Source organism: Anser brachyrhynchus, assembly GCF_964034855.1.
Source record: "Anser brachyrhynchus genome assembly, chromosome: 3".
NCBI classification, from domain to species: Eukaryota; Metazoa; Chordata; class Aves; order Anseriformes; family Anatidae; genus Anser; species Anser brachyrhynchus.
Window position 1 is genome coordinate 60239221 of NC_137696.1, and position 25407 is coordinate 60264627.

At 41.3% G+C, this 25407-nt stretch overlaps 1 protein-coding gene across 6 annotated transcripts in view; it reads left to right on the forward strand.

Annotated features, from left to right (window-relative positions):
* The window catches only part of ARID1B (AT-rich interaction domain 1B), a 326453-nt gene that overhangs the window by 116825 nt on the left and 184221 nt on the right, over positions 1-25407 (forward strand). The gene's annotated exons all lie outside the window — the stretch shown is intronic.

The window sequence follows — 25407 nt, forward strand, 5'->3', positions numbered from 1 at the left end:
TCCAAGGATTCTCCTAGGGTTTGCTCTTCCTTTGTGGCTCATTATGCTCTCTCCTGGTAGAAACAGAAGAAAGCATTATGGCCTGTTGGTTCCTCCTACTGATAATGTATATTTGATCTTTTTGCTTTGTGGTAGTGGTAGAGGTGAATTTATGGATTTAGTTCCTGAAGGAGTTCTGAGCCATCCCAGTGCCTGCCATGGTCCTTGTATATTCCCCAGCTCTTTTTTATTACAAGAAGTGCATTGCAGCCCTGTGAACACCGAACATTTCAACAAACACCCTTTCTCAGCTGTGGTTTACCCATTTTGTTTGAGAGGATTTGAATTTCCAGCAAACCCATCTACTGGGAATAGTTTGTTTTGGACTGTTTGGGAGTGATATTCGGCTGGATGAGTGGAAGTTTTTGCACTCAGTATTTCAGACCGACCTGGCTGGTAAAGGTAAGCTTTCATTACTGATGACTTAGCTTTTGAGGTTCCAAGGGAAAAAGTAATTTATTTTTTTCCCTGCGTTCCATGATTGTCCTTTTGTTCTTCCAGGTTGTGGGTTGTTCTGGAACGGTTGCAGTAGCACAGCAGAACAGCACTCAAAATGGGCAGGACTCTCGGGACGCGGGTTATCCCGCACTTCCATCCTGGGAGCTAGCCCGAGCTCTGACTTGCTGAGTCATTCAGTATACCAGATCCTTCTTTTTTATTGAACTAATTTGATTTGCAGTTGGATTTCAACATAACAGCAAAGCCTTTCTGGGAGATATTTGTGTGTTCAGTAGCACAGTAGTCTGAAAAACTGTTTTTTTTTGCTTTCTCTTTCATTTGATAGAATTTTTTTTTTTCTTGCGTACTTTCCCTGTTTAATTTTTATGGGAAAGAACTGCAAACAATTAAGTGAATAGGATTTCTCTTGCCTCATTCTTTCCTGGAAAAAAAAGAAAATCCCAACACCCTTCCCCTCCCCCCAGCAGCTCTTCTTTTGGGTTAAGGATCCTTAGACTTGCCATTGACCTTATCAGGACGGGCTCTTGCGATCTCTCCTGTGAGAGGGCAGGGAGAGTTTGCAAGTTTACATAGTGGTGCGGAGTGCCTGGCAGTAAGAGCTGCTGGGTTAAGTTAGTTAATTGCAAGGGTCTTCTGAAATGCAGCGTTAGCAAACAGTCTCTACCCCTAAGGACAACGGAAACTTTTCCTCCCACCCTTGTTAAATGCCGGTTTAAAGCTATTGATTTCTTTCCCCTAGAAAAATAAAAGTTAACTCCCATCATGCTTCTCCTCTCCTTCTCTCTCTTTTAACTTTCTTATTTTTTTCTCTTCTGTCTTTATCATTTTAACGCTGGAAAATTCTGAAAGGATTGCTGCGAGGAGGAAGGACAGCCTGATAAGTGTATTTCCTAAAGCTTTTGGCCTTTCAAGGTTTCTCTTATGGGTAAGGTTGAACTGTGCCTACATCTTGGATTGAGACGACAGGGGAGTAGTGTGTAATACTTTCTGCTTCCGATAGCTCTTTGTTGATCTAAGAGAGAGCACTTAGAGAGTGGTAGGTCATTTATGTGATTATGAAGAGCACTTGGTTCTCTCTTATTCAAGATGGAAAAATAATAGTTTTTGAATAAGAGGTCGCTGTCAAGATGACATTGAATGTGACTTCTCTTCCCTCTTCATTCCCTCCCCCACTAAAAGAAAAGCAGCACTGCAACTACTCATGATAGGGCTAAATTTTTCCAACTCCATGCGTCTTTTTCTTTTCTTCTGTTCTTTGTTCATTTTATTACTTACTGTTTCCTCTGCATATAATGTTTATGCTCTCTGATGGTGTCTAGATATTTATGGTAACTAGAAATTTAAAAATAAATGTAATGCATGTAAGGTTTTGTGTTGTTTTAAGTCTTGTTTTTCCACTTGCAAAATTAAGCTGTGAATGTGTGATGTGGTATCTGCTTGGGTGACAGATGTCCATTCCTGAATGATGCTGTGTTCCCTTTGTGCTTTATTTATGGAGTGATTTGCTTCTAAAATAATCTCTTAATCTTTTCCAAACTACATTTCTGTATATGCTCTTTTCACATATGCCATCATTTAGGGTAACAGGCTAAAAACTGAAATTACTCCTAAATGCTTCATTTCTAAAGCTAATAATAGTGATATAACACTGTCATTTTTGGCTTGATGTGTCCTTTTAGAAGTAGGTTAAGTGTGTAGTTTGTTTTGGCTTTGGTGTTTTCTGTGCATTTGTTTGCTGTAGCACTGCCATAATGAAATTGTATTTTAATTTCATTCATTTACCAAATGAAAAGGCAACACTAATTTGTCTTTTTTTCATGTTAGGTTAGCTTTTATACCTCAGAAAAGGAGCTGTAACCCCAAATTAGGATGAAATTGCCCAGAGTACAGAACAAAATAGATATTTTATGAAACTGATTAACAGTTACTCTAGGGTTCATTTGCTTAAGCAGGTGTTGAACATCTGTCAATGCTCTGTTTCATCACATATTTACTTTTAGTAAACTTCATGGTTTAAACTTGGAGAAGGGCAGGTCAGCGGAATATGTGTATTTGTAATTCCTTACAGCGGTAAAGACCTTTTTAAGATTTTCTTACTTGCACTCTAAAATCAAGTCTCTATGAAGCATGTTAAGATTTTCACACGTTTATCTGTTGACACACTGAAAAAACCCACTTGTACTTTTGAAATAGGGTTTTTTGGAAAACCAAAGCAGTTTTGGAGTTGGTTTGTTGAAAGACAGCACTGGATCCTTTGCTTAGGTTTTCTTTCTAAACTGCTAATTTTGTACAGTATATTTTTGAAAAACTATGGGTATTAGAAATGAAACATAATGTAAATTTCTGATCAAGACATCTCAAAGTTAAATAGGAGGTGTTGAGAACTTTCATGATTATTAGTCAACCATCAGAAAATGACAGAAAATTGGTTACGTGCCTTAGAAGGAAGAGTGATGCCATTGGTCTTGGGTCTTGGGTCCAGGCTGTAGGAACTTCTGTTAGCTGGACTTGGCCTCCTATAGGCAGTAATTTCACTTAAGTTCAGTCAGAGATTTAGGATTTTTTTTTGGATAGTAGTACTTAATGTTTTCTTTACTACCTATGAAACCTCAGGAGTAGCTGTGGGTACAGCTGGCCCGTATCGAGCTGTCGGCACCGACCAGGGCAGTCGTGCTGGCTGCCGCACGTCACTTCTTACTGGCGTGCTGGCTGTGCTGTGACCCGCGAAGCTAGCAAGAGCTGCCTCGCTCACAGTTTTGGGGGAAATCCACTCAGTTCCTTTAGGACGTTCCTTCCCAGAAACATGGCCTTGCCCTGTCAGCGGCTGCTGGAACCGTTTGGTTCATCTGGTGTCGGGGTGGGACTGGACGAATGTTTCGCTCCTGTCAGAGCAGGCCTTTGAAGAGACTCTCCCTGTTGTGCCCCGCGACCGTGCTTCGATTCACATCACCCTGCAGGCACAGAGAGAGCAGGGTTCCTTCTGGATGAAATGAAACCGCGAAAACGTGCCCCAGGAGCCCACCCAGTGGGCTGCGGGTGCTTGGTCCCCGGGCCTGGGCTAGGGCTGGCCCCAAACACAGCGCTGGTGCCGGCACGGCCTTCCCTCTGCTGCGCTGCCGCTCAGCGCTTCACCTCGCGTCCGGAGCCAGCGGCCTTTGAAGTCTTTGAGTGACTTCCATTGGCTTTAATAGGCTTTGTGGCAGGCCCTAATGATTTGGTTGTGATCTGAAAAGGGAAAAGGGATGTGCAGAGACTTTCATATAATGAGAAAATGTTACCTTTTAAAGAGCCGGGTTCAAACAGGCTGATCAGTTCTCGAGTGGAAGTGAGCTCCTTGCTGTCTCCTGGAATCCTTTTGTCCCTGTCAAAAAAAAAGTCAGAAAATTAGTACTCATTTTGCAAGTACGGTCTGGGGTTGAAATTAGCAGAGGAGTTTTAGGTCATGGATTGAACTGCACTGACAAGCAGTGGAGAGATTTGCACAGTACAACTGTCTGCGCCTCTCAAAATTGCGCGGTGAGCCCCTCATTCTCATGAGCCGTCGCTTTGTTCACGGTTTTGAAGTAGAAAGGCAGGAGAGAGGAAGGAAAAACCAAGCTTAGTTCACTCGTACTAACATTGCTCTGAGATAAGTGATGCCCAGGAATAAAAATCATGGCTAACTAAAAATCACAACTTTGTTTTTAAAGGAGAAGATGGAACAGAGGACATTTCACTGTCCTACTAATTGAGTAAGGAGACTACCAGTTTTTTCTATGTCCCTGTGTCTCACGGGTTCCCTTCTAAGTTTCCTCTATTTTCCAGAAATGTTGCTCAAATAATTTTGTGTGTAATTACTTTCTTTTTTTTTTTTTTTTTTTTCTCATGTAAGGTATTCTGTTTGATCAGTATCCAGAAAAGCTTTCTTTTCAGCATCCTCAGAATCCTTTCATGTGAGCTGGGAAATCAATTTATGGCTCTAACAAATTAATGTGGACAGCTTGGATCTGTTGAACTTCTGCTTCTTCGTTTACTGTATTATTTTGTGTACTAAATATGTCTTCCCTAAATTAAAAGATCGGTGCTTTTTTTCCTTTCCAAAACAGGTGTGTACTGTAATAATCATGTTCAAACAATCTAGTAATAAATGGTCAGGAACAGCGTAGCTCCATTTCATCATTGGATGCGGGGATCCAGTAGAATCTGTATTTATGATTACATGCAATAGCATGTGTCTTCCTATAATGGTTCGTCTTAATATTTTTATTTGTACATGTTTTGAGGCATGGAAGAGTTCCTCTGAATGTGCAGTGGGACTGATTTATCGCAGTGATCATCCTTGTTTTACATCTGTGTAATTACTTTGAAGTCACTGAACTTATGCCGATACAAAATCGCAGGAGCGGTGAATTAGGGTGGCTCTTTTGATGGTGCTTTTTATTCTGGTTGAAATATTTTACAGATCCAGGTGAGGATGAAATGCTGTACTGAGCTGCGAGATGTTTTCCTGATTGGGTTCATGCTGCTTATCTGTCAGCACTTCCCCTTCTTAGAAGCTGTATTTAATGCGGTTGTTTCTGCTTGCCTTGGAAATGCAAAGGAGAGTTAGTTGTTTGTGCAAGAGGAGAGTTAAATCAAAATCCCTTGGTTTCTAGTGCCAGCCGTAGCTGAACAAGGTGGTTCTGCGCTGTATTTTTGGTAGAAGCATTATTCTGTCCTTCATCTCCAAGTACAACGGTGAGCTAGCTTCAATAAAATAAAAAGGCAGAGACCTTCTTTAGACTCCTCTCATTTTTCCCGTGTGCTCAAAGCCGTGAATTAGCTTGTTAGAAGGAAAGCATGGGGCGGTATTATCAGAAGGTGGAGGGTGTTGGTGGCATTCAGAACCAATAAATGCGGTGTGTGCGTGGGACGTGGGGCGTTGGAGCCTTCATTAGCTGGTTGCAGCGCTCTTCTCACCTCTGAGCTGCAGACCTTGGCGCTGGTGGAAGGAGGCCAGCTGAGAGCCAGGGCTAAGCCAGCCCCAACTAAGCCAGCCCTGCTGCCCGCACCTTCCCTTCCCTGCCTTCCTGAGCCCCTCTGCCAGAGGAAGCAGCCCCCATCCTTCACCCAGGCCCGGGCCGTGCTGCTGGGGGCCGGGGTTCAGCGCCGCGGTGGTCCCAGCCACTGAGGTGGCTTTCCCCCTGCCCATCAGGCTGGGGAAGGCAGGTGCTGAGCCTCGTTCGGAGAATTTATTGTTAGCTGTTGCTGGCGCTTTAGAGACCACTCTGCTTACCCGCCTAATAGCCAAATGCGAGCTAATAGTCTGTACAGGCCATTGAAGCCTAAAATCCTGCTAATTCCTTCCTCTAATGAATAATCCCTGATCTCTGTATGTGCCTTGACTGCGGAAAGGCTAATTATGAAATTCATTGTAAGGAAAATTTAGAACTCGTGATTTCTGTGACTGGGGTTTATAAATAAATAATGTCTGCGTGTATACGGTGTACACAGCACAGCTTTTGCATGGAAAGTTAAATATCCCTGAAGATATTTAGTTAAAATAAGTGGGATTGTAAAGCACTTCATTGCTCGTTGGATTAATCGCTCATAGTTTAGGGAATGGGCTGCCCATTCCACCCAGAAAGGTCACTTGTAACCCTGAGCAGAGACACTGGACCTTCTGCTGTTGAGTTTGTGTAAACAGCTTGGGTGAACGAAGCTGTTCCCCGCTGAAGGTGAGTTGGTGGGATTCGGAGCGGGGCCCGAGGAGCCCCTGAGCTGGTTTCTGGAGATGCTGTTGCTCTTCCGTGCAGACTACTCAGAGCACACGTTACTGTAGCACGTCCAGAAGTGTAAGAGGATGGTAAATCTGGTTCTTTGGGTTTAAGGAGTGCTTCTACGAAACGATTCTAGTGATTCTTTTCATTTGAATGTTAGAAACGGGAGGAAAATATCTAAGCAACCGAAGTATTGGGGTAGAGATGGTGCATAAATTATAATGAGCACCAGAGGACACAGGATGTGTTCGTTCCCAAGCTGCATGATTATTTCGTGTTGTGAAGGGTTAGCTTTTCAATTGCAAAGCTTAATCACTTTTCAAATGAATATTTCATAACAGTTATTTTTTCATCAAATACACAACGACATGCTTATTTTGTGCCTCATGTGGTAGACATTAGTTTTCAGCAGCTTTAAATTCCTTTTATTTCCCCTCATCTCTTATTCTTGTTTTCAGCCGTGGATGGGCAAGAAAATATTCTTGAATATGTCCTGACGAGTGGCTAACAGATAGGAAGAGCCCAGAAGTTTTAGTAATAATAATCACAAATTCTTAAAAAAAATTCTAATGTCATTGGTGCTGAGTGCAGCTTACATGACTGATTTAAGATATTTTGAACGTAATTTAAAATGAAAACACAACTGTTAGAGACCTCTGCCTCTACTAGAAAATGCTGTTTAGTGGTACAGCACAGCTGTAGTACTCATTACTTTTTGTTCCTGGATGATTAAAGTTATCATAAAAAGACAAGAGGCTGATTATCCTTAGTACAGCTTCTTTCTAGAAGAGTTGTGCAAGGGGGACTCTGTATAGTTACGTATATACATCTATACTGATCTGTATGTAGGTATTTGAGAATTGCCCACGCTTAGGGTGTATTTTGGATAGTAAAGTGGTGATGTACTTGCCCTACTACATATCCTTTAGACCCAGAGTTGGGGGAGTTTCGGTAGCACTGTTGTGTTGTCTAATGGCTCCTTTCTAGATCTCTTGAGTGCTTTGGCAGATAGATGAAAATTAAATCAGCTTGGAGGTTTTGAATTATACTAACGGGCCAAACTGGCTTGAAAATAGGAGAAATGCAAAGCTGACCTTAAGGCACCCTTGCTGCTTTTTCAGTTCTTGTGTTCAAGAATTCTTTGATACTCACCTGTCCAGCCTGTTGTTCAAAATCAAAATTTAATTTTCTTTGAAGTATGCAATAAAAGAAATATTTATAAAAATATCAAGTGTTGTTTTGACTAGACAGAACTTACTCTTTTCGTCTAGCTATTTTGTTCTCATACCTGAGAATATATTTCATTGTGCACTTTGAAGCATACAAAATGCAGTATTTCTCATTTTTCCTTCAAAACAGAACATATCAGTCTCATTTTATCATTTATGTAAGAGACAAGTCTGGAGCTGAGAGCAGTGCAATGTGTTGCATATACCCATGCATATTAAAACCAGTGGTCTGAATGAAGACTGAAGTCCTCAAAGCTATTGACGCTCTTTCTGGAAGGATTATTTTAGTGGATTTTCTAGCCGCATACTGGTGTATATGCAGCAGTTGTGTTAGGAATTTCAGCGCATTCAAGTCTTGGATGGTCTGTTTAATGGCAGTTATGTCAGGGTTGCCTGTCCAGTATTCCCTAGTGTTCTTCCTCTTTTCCTTTCACACGTAGCGATGCCTTATTTGCCAAGATGGTCTACGTTATTTTTTTCAGTCCAGTACAGGACCCGCAAGCTCCTCATGACACCATTGCTCTTGTCTTGTGTTCTTGCACGTGTGAGGCACTTCCTTCTGTCTTTTGTCCACGTAGTCGAAGTTGACTGTGGGACCACATTAAAAAGCAGTCATTTTTTTCTGTTCAATTCTCAGTTAATACAGAAACCGTTGAAAAAATTCATACTTTTTGATCAGTTATTTTTGAAATCGTGGTTGTCTATATATTAAACATTTTCTGTGCATGAAATAAATGAAATAAATACCTTCTAGATGTCTCAGACACAAATACTTTTCCAGTCCGGTACATATCTATCTGATAAAGGCATAGGAATTGCTGGCTCTTTCAACTTTGTACTATGTGGTTAGCAGACATAAGCGACAAGTACATAACGTACCATTCCTGTATGTTGTCACACTAATAATTCAGGTTTCTTTAGAATTTCAGGTTCTTTAGTGCATAAAACAATCTGTAAAAATAGCTGCCTTGCTGTTAGGAATTGGATAGTGTTGGGCTGTTGTTGTGAGTGCTCTGATACTGCAAACAAAGTAGATGTTAGTCCACATGACCTAAGAGGGAGGGAGCTGACCTCAAAGCACTAGTGAATTTCTCCTCACAACAGTCCTGGGAGGCAGGAAGTAATATTATTACTATCCCTGCTGAGTATCTGTGGCACAGAAAGATTGATTGATTTGCCCAAGGTCGGGGAGGAGGTCTGAGGCAGAGGTGGAATTGCATCCAGATACGTTCTGCATCCCGTCAGGTGCCTTCATCACGCACCCCTAACCCTCTCCCACTCGTGATTTTGCTTCTCTGGCGAGGTGCTCACCTGGTGGTGTCTCTGAAAGCCTTACTCTGCCTAGCTACACAGTGTGGGCTTTGTCCTAAAAAAAAAAAAAAAAGGAAAAAAAGGATTTTTAGAGACCTCAGGTTTGAGTGCTGTCTGTTCTTTCATATCTATTAATTGTAAAATCGCAGGTAGTTGTGCTTTGTTTCATTGAGTAAATCAGACTGCTGAAAATGCAGTATGAGCAAAACAGGTATTTTTTTTCTTTAATTAATATATTTTTCCCCCCGATGTTTTTGTGGGAGAGAATTCATCATAATAAATGATTAAACTGTCAAAGGAATATTAGCTGCCAGTGGCCGGCTGATCCATTATATGCCTTCATGTGCTGGGAGTCACTGTGCTCCACGGCGAGCCGGAGATGCGGCTGTCCGAGGGGAGCACCACAGTGACCATTAGCAGCTGATTAAAAGGGAAGCGTATGCAGCGAGGAACCGCTCATAAATTACGTCGTTCCAGCTGGAGTTTATCCGCGTAACAGGGCCGCCAGCATCCTTATTTGTTCATTTGGCATCTGAAAACGTGCGTGCAGCGAGAAGCGCCGGGTAATATTCTGTGACAAATGTCAGCGTGCGCGCCTACCTCGTGCGTGCGCCGCGCTCACGTGCGCTGCCCGCCAGGAGCCCTGGGAGACGGGTCCATGCGGAGCAGCCGGCAGCGCGAGCCCACGCCTTGGCTTGCCCCCGAGGCGTAACTAACTGTTTCTGGGCTGTACGAGAGGTTTGGTCTTTCCTGTCCAGGCGGCGAACGATTTGGCCACGGGGAAATCTGCATGAAGGCTTTGCAGCTCGTGGTCAAAGTGGATTTTCAATCGCTAGCCCGAGGCGTGCGCTTAATATACGGAGCGCCTTGATGTGGTGCCCTGCTTTGCCACAGACACGTTTGAACCTCAAAGAAATCTCCTAACGCTATAGATGTTCGAGAACAATAACGTTGAATGATTTTTTTTCTTCCTTCATTCAGTATTTATATTCAGTCTCCCTTTACACGAAAAAGAAAGTACTGAAAAGTTACATGAAGTGAATTCCAGTCAAAGGTGTTTAACGTATGTGAAGGAAATGAAGCTTAGATTTCAAGCAGTGATCAATGAAGTATAGTATTGTATGATCATTACCGAGCAATAAAGCAGGGAAGGAATTATCACAAGGATGTATGTGCCATTCATCATACCTTTTTAATACCTCTTTTTCTTGCTTGCTTTCTTTTTATTGTCTCCTCTGTTTTATATTCTTTGATCCTATATTTGGTACCGAGTTCCCTCCTCCTTTCTGACACTTTCACCTACTGTTACACAATGCCAGCTTACAACGGTACTTCAGGGGGAGAAAGCCTGTATAGTATGTGCTTTAAAACTTTGGATAGAATTAAAAAACCTTACGCTTCGGGTTTTGCAAATATTATGAGAAATACTGCTGTGCTGTCTTTATTCCGTGTGCCGTAAGAAACTTAGTGCCTTTGCTGAAAAACAAATGTACGGAAAAATAGAATAAAATGTCAGCATCGTGTTTTTGTTCTAGATTTGCTGTGAAATCTTATACAGTGCCAAAACACGCTGTACCGTATTTGCTAAGGTAGGACAATAGAAGGAGGCATCTGGCTTTCTTTAATTCCATTTTCTGGTTTTTCCACTGCAATTCTTTGTGCCCTGTTTGGTGACCAAGATCGCTGAGGTTTTTCACTGTGTATCATATGAAAGTAATTAAGTACCCATGAGTTGTTGTGTATGTAACGAGGCTTGAGAGCCTGAGATGAAAGAAACAATGCTATAAATGCCCTCTTACGGCCTCTCAGGCCTGTGTTCCCCCCTAGATTTATTTTGACATGCTTTGCTCAGATCCGATACTGGTATTGTCCAGCAAAACTGGACATCAGTCAGTATCATGGAAGTCCTTCTGCAGAGGCAGTGGGGCTAATCATCGTCAATTCAGGGCTTGCAGCATAATCTTAAGCGATGCCTACTGTAATGTAAATTACTCGAGTTTGTTTGACAATGAGCAAATGCACAGACCTGTTCTCAGAAGGAAGGGTGACTCAGCCATATTCCTGAATTGATGTATCAGACTTCAGTGACATCTTAAAATTTGACAGCAGGCCTATTAAGGAGAAAAATAGTAATTTCTCGTTTCTGGGATAAATTAGTAGTTAGTATTATACCCTGGAAGTTTTTTCTTCTGGTAAATAACATTTAAAAGATATTTACAGCATCATTTCGAATGAACAGAACTTGGAGGAATCTGTCTCGAAATGTTCTTAATTAAGATGCTAAGAAATTTATCTCGGTGCACTGCGTAGATATTAATCAGTGTAGGTGGAAAATGGGAACGTACATGATTAGTGATAGTATTTTACCTTTAAACATCGAAAACTGCTTAAAACGAAACAGTATTAAATCCCTTGTCACTCCCAAACTATGTACCGCACCATTTTGACTCTCTAATTACCAAGCCTAATTTGTTAATTTCAAAGGGGAACACAGCAACCTATAAAGGCTCACAGTACTCTTTTGAAAAGAGCAATGTGATATAATTAAAATGATCAAGTGGATCTAATTCTGTTTGGGGGGGGGAGAGATGTCTTCCCTCGTAAGGTTACTTCAAATTGAATTGGAGTTGGCATATATAGCCTTTAATGAGGTAACATCCCCAGATAAAACATCTGACTTGCTGTTTATTTTAGTCTACGTTTATTTGCAGGCTTTTATAGCAGGAGAGCTCTGGCTAATGGTCCTACCAACCTGAGTGCTGCTTCCAGCTTAGCAATTGGCCTGCTGCGTGGCTTGGGAGAGCGCCGCGTTCCCGATCGGAAAATTGGTTTATGCGTGTTTCTGATGCATCCATCACGGCGACAATTACGCTCAAGAAAAAGCAAAATGCCGAAGGGATGCTCCTGGTGGCCCTTTTCGTGGGCAGTGGTGGTGAAAGCACCGGACAGGACATGTCCTTCCCGTCTGCCTTCACCGAGTTGCTGCCTCAACTGAAGTTACGTTTTGGCCACAATTTTCTTAGTAAATATTTTTCAACCGTATTTTTCCGGCCTAATATAGATTTGATTTCCCGATGGGCATCCGTCTTACAAAATTCTGCTGTTCGTTTAGGGGCTGACAATACCTGGCTGGGGGTGGCACGTTGGTTTGATCACTTTCTTGTTTAGTCGTGTCCCCCCCCACCAGTTTGAGTTTATGAGTAAACATCTTTCTGGGCTTTAAACTCCTGCGAATATAGTTCTGTCTGTTGTATGCTAAAAAGATAAATACATAATCTGGATAACTCCATAATCAAAACACTTGACTGACTACAGTAGGAGGTTTCTTGTTTTGTTTTAACTCTTCTGGGTGTTTTATCTTATAAAGCCCTGTAATAATAAAGCCATATGAATCCTCAGCTTATTATTCATTTTCCTTAGTGTGTCGCAAAGGAGGCATTACGGAGCCTTGCGTTTTAAAATAAAACAATGGGTGAAAAGAATGAAGTTTCTCTCGTAAGGAGCCTTTATGATCAGCGTACGTGGCAGGCTGGCGGGGAGAGGGAGCGGCAGCAGCAGGGCCGGGGCTGGGGGCCGAAACGCAGCCTCCCTTTTGTTCCCGGGCAGACCTTTACGCTCGCCCGCACACACACAGACACCCTTTTGGCCCGTCTCCTGGTGGAGCGGGGAGGCTGTAATTAATAGATATCTGAGTCCCGAGGAGGCAGGAGCCAGTGCCTGACAGGTGCTTGCCTTTCTAGCTCAGCGGTGGTTTTGTACGGGAAGGCAGCGCTAATGCTGCGACCAGTTGGTATCACCTGGGAGAGCAGAGGTTAATGTTTCAAAGGAGGAGGAAAAGCTGTTTGTATGCAAGTGACATTGAAAGGAGATATGAATATTTTAATACCCGTGGTCAAGGCCAGTGGGTTGCACTGCGCGCACATGTTCCATTTTGGCTGGACCCCTCCTGAGCTCCAGTTGTCTGAACTGTGGAGACGTAGCGGAGGTCTGCGTTAACGCGTACATTATAATGCTGCTCTCTTCCTTTTCTCATGTACGTAGTAAAACTTTCATAACAGAAGGGGCCAGAAAGATTTGATAATGATGTATGGCCTTTTACCGTAATCATCTTAGCGAGCGATTGCTGCCTGTGATGTCTGAAGTGATGGTAAACTAATACTGTGCTGCTTAGGCAGGCAGGGAAATGCATGTCATCAGAAACGCCAGCATCTGTAAAGGCTTTAGGGTTGTTCCTCATATTTTTGTTTCTGTTGATCTTAAACAATGTTAGCAGCATTTGTGAGGGAAAACAAATCAAGAGTAGGCATGAAAAGGAACCCTCCTGCTCATGCATTATTTTTCTTTCTCGGCTTGCTTTTATTGTATCGCGCTCGAGAAAGTCACAGGTAACGAAGCAGTGATTCTGTCTACAGCAGTCTGAAATAATTACTTTCCCACTACTCAGTAGAAAGCTGAAATAGGTAGCTGCAGTAAAACAAAAATAAGTTGGGAGAATATTAATAAACATATCTAATATGCTAGTAGCCTGCATCCACCACCATTTATTAGAAGCCTTTGATGTCCATTTTTTTCCAAATTATTCTTATAAAATGTTTGAGAAGAAAGGGAAGATAGAGATGAAAAGTGCAAATTATAAGACTATATATATATATATATATATATATGAATTCAGTAGATATAATATTTAGTGGATCTATAATGCAGTTGTAGATCTGTAATTTAAAGTAACGTAATTATTTTTGCATTCTATATTTTTTCATTTCTGGTGTGCAAATGAGTGTAGATAATAAGAGTAATGCTCAGAACCCTGCTTTCTAACGGTGTAAAGCCTGTATACGGTAGGAAAAATGCCATGTTAAAAAAAAAAAAAGTGGATTACATTTAAAATCTTTTTTGTTGTTTGTTTCTTTAACATGTCTAGCGACTACTGAGCCAACTATGTGGAAGCCTTTACCCTCCTAGGTCAGATTCCAGCAAAGTCTCGTTGCTTTTATAGTATAATGCCATACGGCAAACTGACTCAGCTTTAAGCACTGCATATGGTCCCGAGGGGAGAAATTACCCATCCAAATGACGGGTGGATGGCAGGCAGGCAAGTTAGGATGTAGCTGCTATGTGCTCATATTCTGTTTCACTAGGGCTGCAAACATTCAGAATAGCTACTTGGTGTATTTGAATTTGATCCTCATAACAGCAAGTAGCATAAGGGGATTGGAAATAAAATAAGAACAATAGCTATTTCTCTTTACACTGCTTCTGTAAAGTACTTTTGATATATTGAAGAGAATTAATGTCTTTTGGCATGGTTTATTTCATTTTCTGGAGTGGATCTGGTAAGTGAATGGGAATCAAATACAATTATAATAGCCCATTTCTCTTTCCTAAATAAAGTTTGGTATGCTCATATTAACTCATATGTCAGTGGTTGTTTAGTTCACATGAGCAAAAGTCAGTTTATAGTAGCTAGGAATTGGACTTTATTTTGTCATACTCGAGGTTTTCTTGGGAACCTACAGCTGTGAAGAATTAGGTTGAGTTTCAGTCTACATTAAATGAGTAGAATAGCAGAAAGCGAATATACACGTTCTGTGCTTTTAAAGAGACAAGAAGTAAATAATGAGCACTAAAAGACGTGTTCCAAAACGGAGAATGTTTGGGGGATAAAATAGCTGTTCTGTTGATTTGACAATTCTATAATACAGCCTGTAATTGCCATAAAATCTGAGTCAAACCAGTAATGTTGCTTGATAAATTCATTAGCTAAAGCACATTAATGGTAGTTGCCCTGCAGTCTCGCAGTACTCAAACACTATTGCTCCCCATTTGTTTTAAAATAATTGTTGGACCTTCTAACTACGCAATTATAATTTGGGCAAGGCAACGAGGTGCTTACTGCTCATTGTCTAAGGGAAACTGCGCTTCAGCGGGTGGCAGTCGGCGCGCTCGGTGGAGGGCTGCCGGTGGAGGGCTGCGGCGAGGATTAGGGCGTGCTGTGCAGGGCCGAGACCTCAGACGTGAAGAAGGCAATGAAGCTGCTCCAGGAGGGCTGCCGAAACGTGAGGTATTTGGTGGTGCTGCTTCGGTTTGAGATCCTCCATCTATTCTGGTTAGCTTTTCCCCTTTCCCTGGCATATTTTCTGTAGTCTGTGGGCTGGGGGTTTGGGAAGCCTGCTCTTCTGCATTGGGGCCTAAGCCACTCTGCAGAGCTACCGCTGTGGTAAACCCTCGTGAGGCTGTGAGATGGACTGTGCCCTGCTTCCTCCTCTCACAGGCATGACCACATCTTCTCTGAAGAGCAGTTTATTGAAGAACTGATAACGCCGCTTTGTTTTACTTGCATGCATTTTAATTTCCTGCTCACCCAGTCTTGATTTTTATAACCGGGCATACTGACAAGTGAAATCCTTGGTTTCAGTTGCACAGATAGCAACGTTGACTCCTCCCAAAATCTTGGAAAGTGTAAAAACAGTAGAGTGCTGTCTATACTGCTTTAGGTTTCTAAGAACTTGTCTGGATGTGCAAGTAGCAAGAAGTGTTGCAGAGTTTACATCATCCTAATCTACTGAGAGACAAAATATCATGTGCCATTTCTATTACCTTGGATTTTTTAACTAGAAAAAAACACTTGTTGCATTTACTGTGTGGCATGGACTACTGATCTTGTCGTGTCCTGACCATTAACTGAGACCGAAGATGTTTCGGTTTCCAAAGATTTGTACTGAAGGTACACTGTAGGTATTGAAGGGAATAACTCCGTTCTAGCGCAAGCTGAACCATTGTTGTTTTGGTAGGCTCGTTTATGTAACACAAGCATCCTGGAAACTTTGTGAATAAATACATCTAGTAGAAAAAAAGAAAAAAAGTACATCTGGGCAAAATTTGTTTTAACTGTTCATGAAGGTATGAAATTTTTTTCAAATTTAATTCCCTGCTTCCAGTGAAATGAGCAAATTTCTGAAATAATTCAATTGTAATGCAAAATAGATTTTAAAATTAATCTGTTCAAAGCAGTGTTGTTTGTTTTCATGGGCAGAATCTTCTATCTACTCAGTGTCAAAAACAGGCTATAATAATCATTTAGTGCCCTTTTTCCCCTCCCAAAGTTGCACGCTATGTGGTTCTTGCAAGTGGTCATGGTACGTGGTATTGTGACTGCAAAGTATTTGGATTCTCTCCACATCAGTTGGTGGATTGACCTCCTGTATCATCTGTACCTCTTCTTCCTCTGAGGAAAAAAATTTCTCAGTTCTCTAATTTCAGTATAGCTCTAACTTGAAATAGTGTATTTTCTGCTTACTGAAGTAAGGCTAAAAGCCGATAAGAGGAGTCTTTAAAATCCTATTTTAGAGTGAGTACTAGATCATATGCTTGAAAGGAAGTGAATAGGTATCTTTTACTGATGAGAACCAGGACAGATGGAATTCACTTTCTGGGCTAACCTAGTTTTTCAGGTTGCATTCAAAAAGCTGGGCACTGCAACCATTCAGGTATCACTGACCAAATCCATGAAAGGGAAATAGTTTGTGTAAAAAGACACAATAGGAAGCTACTGTTCTAAAAAATAAATAAATGCTATTGGTCTTTATTTTTCTTTTTTCTTTTTTTTTTCGTTAATTTGATTTCATTTTCTGCGTCATTGGAAACTGAGAACATCCCTAGACCATCCTGGCCTTTCATTTAAATTTTAGACTGATGGTGGAGGGTCGAGGAGCAAGGCTGTCTATAAATTAAAGAATGAGGTAGAGGAACTTGGTACAGCAGCTGGGAGAGAGGAGTGAGACCCAGCCCTGCAGCCTCCCAGGTCAGTGCAGCAGGAGGGCAGGAGGTGCTCCAGGCAGGCAGCAGCAGTTCCCCTGCGGGCTGTGGAGAGGCCCCTGGTGGAGCAGGCTGTCCCCCTGCAGCCCATGGGTCCCACACGGAGCAGATCTCCACGCTGCAGCCCGTGGAGGAGCCCCCGGTGGAGCAGGTGGATGTGGCCTGGAGGAGGCTGCGGCCCATGGAGAGCCCCCGCAGGAGCAGGTTCTTGACAAGATCCATGCCACAGAGAAACACTGTCGTTTCTTTCTAGAAAGGCCTGTGGCCTGTTCAAGCTCCTTGTTCTGCATTTCTATCTTCTCTCTCCTTATTAGTGGGGTCTGGAAGAAGGCTTTTAGTATCTCTGTACTGTGGATACTTACCCTCTGTCCTCTTCTTAGGCTGGTAATATTGTTCCCAAAATCTTGCAAAGCTGGTATTTTTCTTCAAAGCTTGAAATCATTAAACTCATTTCTGAAGTGTCTGGCACAAGCAATAAAGCTCGGCTAGCGTGTGTTTGCAGGGATCAGTCCTGGGAACATACATCTGTCTGCACATCTTCTGATGTCTTCTGATGGGTGGTAGGTGGGACTACTCTAATTCTACCCTCCCCTACATATGTGGTCCTTATCTTCAAGGTGCTTATCTTTACACAAGTGCTGGGCAATTCTTAGACCTCCATCAGATGATTTCTAGTGTATGTTACTGAGGGGACTGGATGTTGAGCTGGTTACTTCGATGGCTGAGAGAGTTATGAGCCCGATTGTTTCTGGTGGTGAATTCACAAGGAGTTTCTTTTCTTTCCTGTTAGTAGAGAACTCATTTATTAGCACTATTACTGTTTGCCTTTTGGACAAGCATTACACTATTCGCTAACTCAAGGCATGTTTTTCTGGTCACTTACTGATGGACTTTCTGAGTTGGTGTTTCATGTGAAGACTCGGTGCCTTTGTCGCAGTGTTACTGAGAGGAACCTGAAATAGTTTCTACTGACTTCAGGAACTGAATTCTTTGCAACATACAGTTCTTGAGCGAGGAATATGCTTTCATGTAAAATGCTCTTCTAGCCAGTACTCTGGGAGAAATTGTATCTTGAAAGATGTTTCCAGTGCATATGGTTTACATTTAGCTGACCACAGATTACAGTTTGAGGGACTGAAGAGCTGATGTGAGCTGAAGAGTTGTGTAGTGTCTCCTAAGTGTATCAGGAATCCCTGCCTTGACATTTGCAAGCTCGGTGCTGCTCAAATAATCCTCCTCACCTTGAAATACAGATTGCATAAACATCCTGCCTTGCTCAGCAGGGTAGTAGTGTCTATGAAAGTGAACCAAGCAGGAGCTGAAGAACAACTTTGCTAAATTGGGTTGCTTCTCTGACTGTATTGGACAAATTTGAACCTTCCTGTTCCAGGAAAGGAATCAATAAAATCAAATTAGGTAATCATCTCTTTTAAAACGTACTTGTTCAGATGATAATGTTTGGAAGAGCCAAGAAAAAAAACTAAACCTCCTACTCTAAGGACCAACAGGAAAAGGGGAAGGGGAAGTCTTAAGCACGATCCATGTTTCCATTGGCAGTGTAAGCAACTTGGCTGTTGAACTTGTTTATGGATACAGAAAGGTGAAAGGCCAGGACTGCTAGTGAAGTCCTTTTTTCTGTATTGACTTCTTGAAAGAAAAGTATTGTAGTCACTTTCATTTCACTGAAGGCAGTCCTTCTGTGCTGTGTCCTTTTCCTAGAGAAGAGCTCTGACACCATCTGATGTGTATGGGGCCCATAAGGCCAATTTACCTAGAATAGCTGGACCGACTTCGCTTCCCTTAGGCTGGAAAAAGAAAGGCAGGGTTTGCAATGAAAACTAGAGAAAAACAAAACAAAAAAACAACACCAGAAACTGCTGTTTTCATTGGTTTATCATCTGTTTGTATATTCTCTGAGCACTTGTTCGATCTGACATTTTGCCATGTGAATATTTTGTGGGCATCGTGCAGTGGCCAACATTTGAATTTCATTTCCTGTAGTTTGGTACATTTTACTTGTTCTCTAAATTTTAATTTTTCAAGAGAGGAGAAGGAACAATGCTGTTGAAGGGTGTTCTGACAGTTGGTTTTCCTGTGCAGCTAAAAAGGTTTCTAAGAGCTGAATGTAACCCATGTAGCCTTGCAATTCTTAGTCTCCATGTTTTTAGACTATAGCTATATGTAAATTCCATTCAGGCAGTATCACTGAGAGATAGGGCACCAAAAAAATCTTATTAATTATATTTTTCTTCTGACTTCCATTTCCATTCATGCAATGACCCTTTTTGTTGTCAGCAAAACATTGTGAATTTGTGTTGATGTATGCTGTATCTTTTGTTTTTCAAGATTTTAATCGTTGGGATATTTTTAGAGTGAAGAGGTAGGCAAGAGCTTTGTCTCCTGTTCAGCATAAGGTTTCGCTAGTTACAGATTTACCATAGGAAGAGGTAGGACTGGCAGATCACTGCTTGTGTTTTTCTAACTATTTAGAGAAATAAATGGCACCAAGAAGGAAGAAATCTGAAATTTGAGTTGTGACAACTTATATAAGGAAATTTAAACTTCAGGAATGTAAGGAACCATGCCTATGTATGCGAGGACAATATAAACCCTAGAAGAAGCAGAAATAAATCTTTGAAGTGTAATTGCAAGGCAGTCTTCTCCCATTTAATTGATATTTAAACATTGGCTAACATGGATCTTTTCCACTTAACTGACATTAACGACCTTGGTTAACTTTTGGTTTTGAGCTTTTTATTTTATTACACTGGTTTGTTTGTTTTATGTTAATTTCACTTTAGTGCTTAGATCCTTGTAAAATAGATTTTTTTTTCTCTCCAAAAACAAACATCAAACATCCAGAATATCTGTTTTGTTTTAATATTTAAACATTTACACACATCTTGGGCATAATTGTATATGCATTTTATAGCATGAAAAAGCGAACCATATTGATTGTAAATCCTAAACATCTGCATTGGAAAGCAAAACCATACTTTTTTTTGGTGCACCTTGCTTTTTCTTTTTTTTTTTCTCTCATCATATTTTACTCCATTTTTATTAAGTAATTGCTGGTGTTACTTTTGGCTTATCTCACGCCTCCTCTATTTTTTTCTCTTTTCTCCCCATCTGTTCTCTGCATTGATACCTTCTTTTGAATAAACAAATCTTAAAACAGATTTTTTGACCACAGTTCTGTTGTTGGTATAACTAGGCAATGCAGTGAGCAGCGTGCAGCAGCTGAGGACACTTGTGGCACGGCAGTGTGGCCTTTTCAGCATCTGTGCGCTCCCTGCTCCTACGTACAGACACGCCAACTTACCATGAGGCAAGCAAGGGCACAAACTTGTGATGGGCTCCCAATCTGTGGTCACCCTTGGTGCACTGCACCAGCACCAATGCCACCAGTAGCCCTCAGACAGGTGTGAGACAAGAGTGAAAGACTCATGTCGCATAGACACTCGTGGGCCCACGCTTCTCTTTCCAGGACCGGACACTGGAACCTCATGAGGTGGCTTCTAATTGTCTGTTCAATAGGCAAAGAGAGAAGTGCTTTCTGCACCAAATACAGCACAGCACCTATTCTGCATTAATGTCAATCAGATGTTGATGTCAGTGGCAGCTGGTTTAGATGCGTTAGAATACTGTTGGCAAAAGGTTCACTCCCGACATGAGTTTGTATTTTAATTTTTCTGTAAAGCAATCTATATGCTTGCTTTTCCTGGTTTTAGCAAGCTTTGGGATTGCCACAGTATTTCAAGTAGCTGGGAAGGTGTTTGTTACAAAGGATATGTCTGCACATAAAACTTCTTCACATTAGGTTAACTGCCTTGATACAGCAGCAACATCCTGGTGCCTCAGGACAGTGCCCCTCAGCACTGTTTGGTATTGTTCCAAATTTTCTGGGAACGAAAGTCAGCCTCATTTCTCCTATATTTGCCCAGTCATCGTCTTTTCTGTTGGTCGAGCTGATCCATTGCAATTGTGGTTGAATATCTGATGATATGTTTGCATTTTCATATTGTCTTCATATCAGATATTCTTCACCTATGGTTTTTTGGGTTTTATTTTTGCTGATGATATGTGTAGATTCTCGTATATAGCTGTAGTTATAAGCCACAGTGCTTACAGCATGAGAGAGAGCATCCGTGTGCTGACACCGCTCGTTTCTTGTAGGGGTTCGGTTGTGGTGGAACATCTGATGAAGTTGCCGCAGAACAGAGCAGCTTTAGTGCTGCCTAAAGAAATTTCATTATCTGTCATTTCTCTTCCTTTTCTCCTTCTGATCTTCCACGAGCTTAGTCTGTTACTTAAAATGACACAAAAAGCCCATTTTGATCCATTTAGACACTCAGGCATGAGGACATCATGTTTGGACACGTTGAACTAGCTGTTGTAGCAGAAGAGCGATGGAAACAAAGGACCACTGTAGGCAGTTAGATGACATAGGCCTCTTCAAAAATGGATTGAGCTCCGTCTTTAAACTGGTTGCCTTACTTGCACCTGCTTTGCTCTGTTTGGATAGCTGCCCCAGTATTTGCCAAAACTGTCTTCTGTGGTTTTTGCGTTTCTTTCTGTGGGTTTGCCTTTGAAGTAGACTCAACCAGCTATCTGCAGCCTTCACTGTGAGCTATTGTCTGTCAGCACTAATTAAGGCCTCTGTAACAAGTAAGAATTAGAGCGCATCTGGACTTTGAGCACTGTAAGTGATGCAACTGTGTTGGTCAATTCTGGATGTTTGATGTGTCAGTGGCTGAGAGCTACTTTTTTGTTGTTGCTCCGTTCTTTCCTCATGAAAGCTGTGCGTTCCTCCTCTGTTGAATTTGTTGGCTGAGTTTCATAGGGTTGCCGTCACACTTAACTAGGTCAGTGTACTACAAACAAACATTGCATGCCATGTAATGTGGACGTACAGCAGTCTCCAGCACTTACAATCTCTTGTCCCCCAAAACAGCAACAAAAAAACACCCCCAAAAAACTCTTCCATTTGAAGTTATTTGCTTAGCAGTATTCAAAAATTCCTCTATGTTCTAGAAATAAATAATAATAGTAAAAAAGAGAATGGCTGAGATTTACAGATGACACATTTCTTCAGAAATCATTTAGGCATTGAGCTCGATCACATGTCAGAAACTGCGTTTATAAATGACACACATTTATAACTGTTTATAAAACATGGGGTTCAGGTTTACTGATGAAGTACCACAAGTGTAACTGTGGAATCGTAATCACTGTTTACCTTCTTCATCTGGTCAAGTGTTTGACTCCTTAGAATTTTTTTCAGATAATTAAGTCTTTAAAACAAATTCCCTCAGTGAATAACAAAGCACAAAAGTGCCTTGAAAGAACCCCATATTTGTATTTTCTGATATAAAGTATCCATGTTCAAAGCAATGAGGTAATGCAAAGTTTGGGGAGAATGCCACAGTTCAAATTTTAGGTTTGAGTTTTTATGTGATGAATGCTTTATTTTGTTGAAAACAACTTTTGAAAGACTCTGTACAAGTACAGTATTTTCAGATGTTGTTTACATATGCTTTACATGTCTGTGTGTGTGTGTTTGTGCCCGAACTGGCTTTCATCAGCACAAGAAAGATTCAAATGCTGATTCGAACTTCGCAATATTTAAGCACAATAGAGCACAATTTAAATAAATACGCATGTTGCATGGGCACGTTACAGATCTATTAAAATCTCTCTTTTGAGTTGTTGCTTTTGATTATGAACATACCATAAGGAATTTTGCTCTTTCTGGCCTGAGACTTGAAATTACAATAAATTACTTATTCCTTTACCTTGATTTTGTTCATAATGTGAAATAGGTTTTAATTTTCAGGAGATACTTGGTAAGTTTTTTTTGTATAAATTTTTATGTAATTTCCTGAAGCAATGTAGATTTGTCTTTAGAAGTAGGTACTGGTTAGTTTTGTTCTGGGGAGTTGGACACTGCCTAAGTAAATTCATAGTCTTGTTTTCAATATATTGAAGAGTTATTTAATTTTTGTAAAAATGCATCATGAGAAAATTGTTCTCAACATGTACTTATATTAGACTACAGAAATCACTGTTTAAATGTAAGTAAAGTATTGATTTGAGCAGGATAAACTTATAAACTATTCTAGACCTTGACTCAGTGAAAGTTCAGACGAGTTCTGTTGCAGTACTTCTGAGTAGCATTCTATTTCTAGTAATGTTATATTTTGAATTTTTCAATACAATAAATGTTTTCAAGCTAAGGAGGTTGTGAAATTAGTCTGAAGTTGCATTGACTGATGTAGAACTAGATTTTGGGGATCTTTGGGGGCAGAAATAAAGAATGCTGATGTAGAGATTTGGTTGTTATAAGGTTGATTTTGAATTCCAATATAAATTTATCTATGGAAATTCAAACTAAAGTTGATATTCCCCACGGTGCACAAATGTAACTTGTGTAAATAAAATCGTATATAGTTTGTTTACTGAAAGGTAGGCTGCTTTTTTTGAGTTGCAAGATTTTTTTCTTCAACAGTGAAGCAGCTTTAGTTAGGCTGGAAAATGCCTTTTTGTCACCCTTGTTCACAAAGTGAGAGGGGGATTAAAAATGTGAATTTTATATACCAGGCTGGCAAACTAGCATTTCTTTTAAATATTGTTCACATTTGTGTTCATGGAAAACAGGAAGGACCTGTAGGTTTGTGAGATGTAATATGAGAGAAACTCTGTTTTGATGTCTAGCGTCTGGTACAGCATCCCTTGAAATAATGCAAAGGTTGACATTGACTCCACTGGGCTTTTAGGTGGCTATATACCGGTGTGTTAAGAGAGTTTCTCAAGGAGATGTGATATGTCTTTTTTGTACTGCTCCGCATAAGTGTAGCATGTACTTCAGTGTGGCATAGCCACTAGGAAAGTTATTATTTCCTGGCAGTAAATAGGTATTTTCCTTTTTTAGGCAATTTTATATTTCTGTGATTCTAAAGGATTTTGAAGTTTCATGAATACAAATCACAACAATAAAAAATGTCAGTGTTTTCAGTCTTGTTGCAACACTTTGTCTCAGGTAAAATACCAAATAATTCTGGGTAAGCGAATATTTCGTGGCTTGTAGGTCCCATGAATGGTGTCTGACAGAGCAAATGCCATCTTCTGCTGGGAAGAGCTGGGGTACTCAATTTTTTCAACATCTTTCATATCTATAGACAGGAGAGGAGAGACCAACAATGCTTTGTGCTCTGAGGTGATCTCTGCAGTTCACGGTCTCTCCCACTGCGGCAGGCCGACGTGGGGCATTGCCAGTGGGTGCCCGCCTGTCAGGGCCACGCTCTTGTCATGATGGCACTGGCTGGCTCGGTGCTCCTCTCATCCGTTCATCCCAGCAGTGGGCCCGAGGTGCGCTGTCCCTCCTCGGGGCTGCGGACCGTGGGGAGCAGCCACCGGCCTGCGGCGTCCCCGTCAGGCCCGTAAGCGAGCGTGGTGACGGGGCACCCGTAACCTGGGCAAGGGCCTGGCTCCACGGCCCTGCAGCATCGTGCTGACGCAAGGCCAGAGTCTCTTCTTGTAATCGACATGTTGTGTCGTCTTCGACAGCTGTGTTATCACAGTGGGAGCACTAGCTATGGGGAGGAGAAAATTTGTATTGTGTTGCTCAGAATTGCAGAGCCTGGGGAACTCTTGCTGTGTATCATGCGACTTTGTGCATACAGCATCACACGGGCTTAGCTGGTGGGACATCCAGGTGGCACTGATGGCCATGGAAAAACCAAGGCTATACGTGGTCTTCCCTACTGTTTTCTTGGTGTAGGCATACTTCTGCTGTTACAAAGAATTTATGAGTGCAGTGGTTGTTTTAAACCACGCACTTGGTTGCATTTCCCTTCCCTAGCAAGGCTCGATAGTTTAACAAAAGTAGTGATATGATTCCTGCCCTAGAAATTTAGTTTCCTGTGCATAAAATCTGTTGTTGAGTCTGGAAGGTCTGAGAGGAAGATTGCTGAGATCAGGAAGATGTGGCAGAAGATAATAAAAAAGCTCAAAGAGAGAAAATGAATAGAAAGATGAGGGGAGCATGCACCTGGCAGAGCAGTGTAAGAGCTGAAAAGCTGTCAAATGAGCTAAGAAGCTAAGTCCTTGTAGGTGAGGAAAGTAAATCTTCAGTTGTCCATTAGACGTAGTTGTTGCTTGTTATATTAAAGAGGACCTGAATATTGTGATATACTTGTGAAACATGGGATTGCCATGCATTTAAGCAATAAATGTGAAAGCTGTAGGAACAGTGTGACTGACAGCCTTGTCTTCTGTCATGGTTCCCCAGCCAGGAGAAGAATCATGTCCTCTGTTACTGCGTCTCTTATAGCTGCATCAGTAGGTGTGTCGGTTTGCTGTGTATCTGAGTTCTCAAAAATAAATAAATAAGAATGAAAAACTAAATCCCAGAAGTTGCAAGGTAATTAAACAGCTGAAAAGAAATAGGTTTTATCCTCCACAGGAAGTGCCCGTGAGTTTAACAGAATCTCGGTCTGATGATTGGGATAGGTTGCAACAAACACCTTTGGGGTAGTCCAGAAGCACACTGGACGCTGCTGCTGCTTGATTTGATTCCTAGTTGATGGCTGACGTGACCTTCAGTGCACATGACACATTTGAAGATGCAGGACACAGCAATTTAAACTGACATGGAAGATGCAGCATAAACAAAACCAAACAAAATCTGCTCAGAGCTTTGTCACAGGCTTTTTACACCAAAGTTTTGTGGCAGAAAGTTGCAGGGGCTACAAGAAAAGCAATATCATGTTCAAAACTGTCTTTATTTGAACTGAGAGGTGGCTCATCTTCACAGA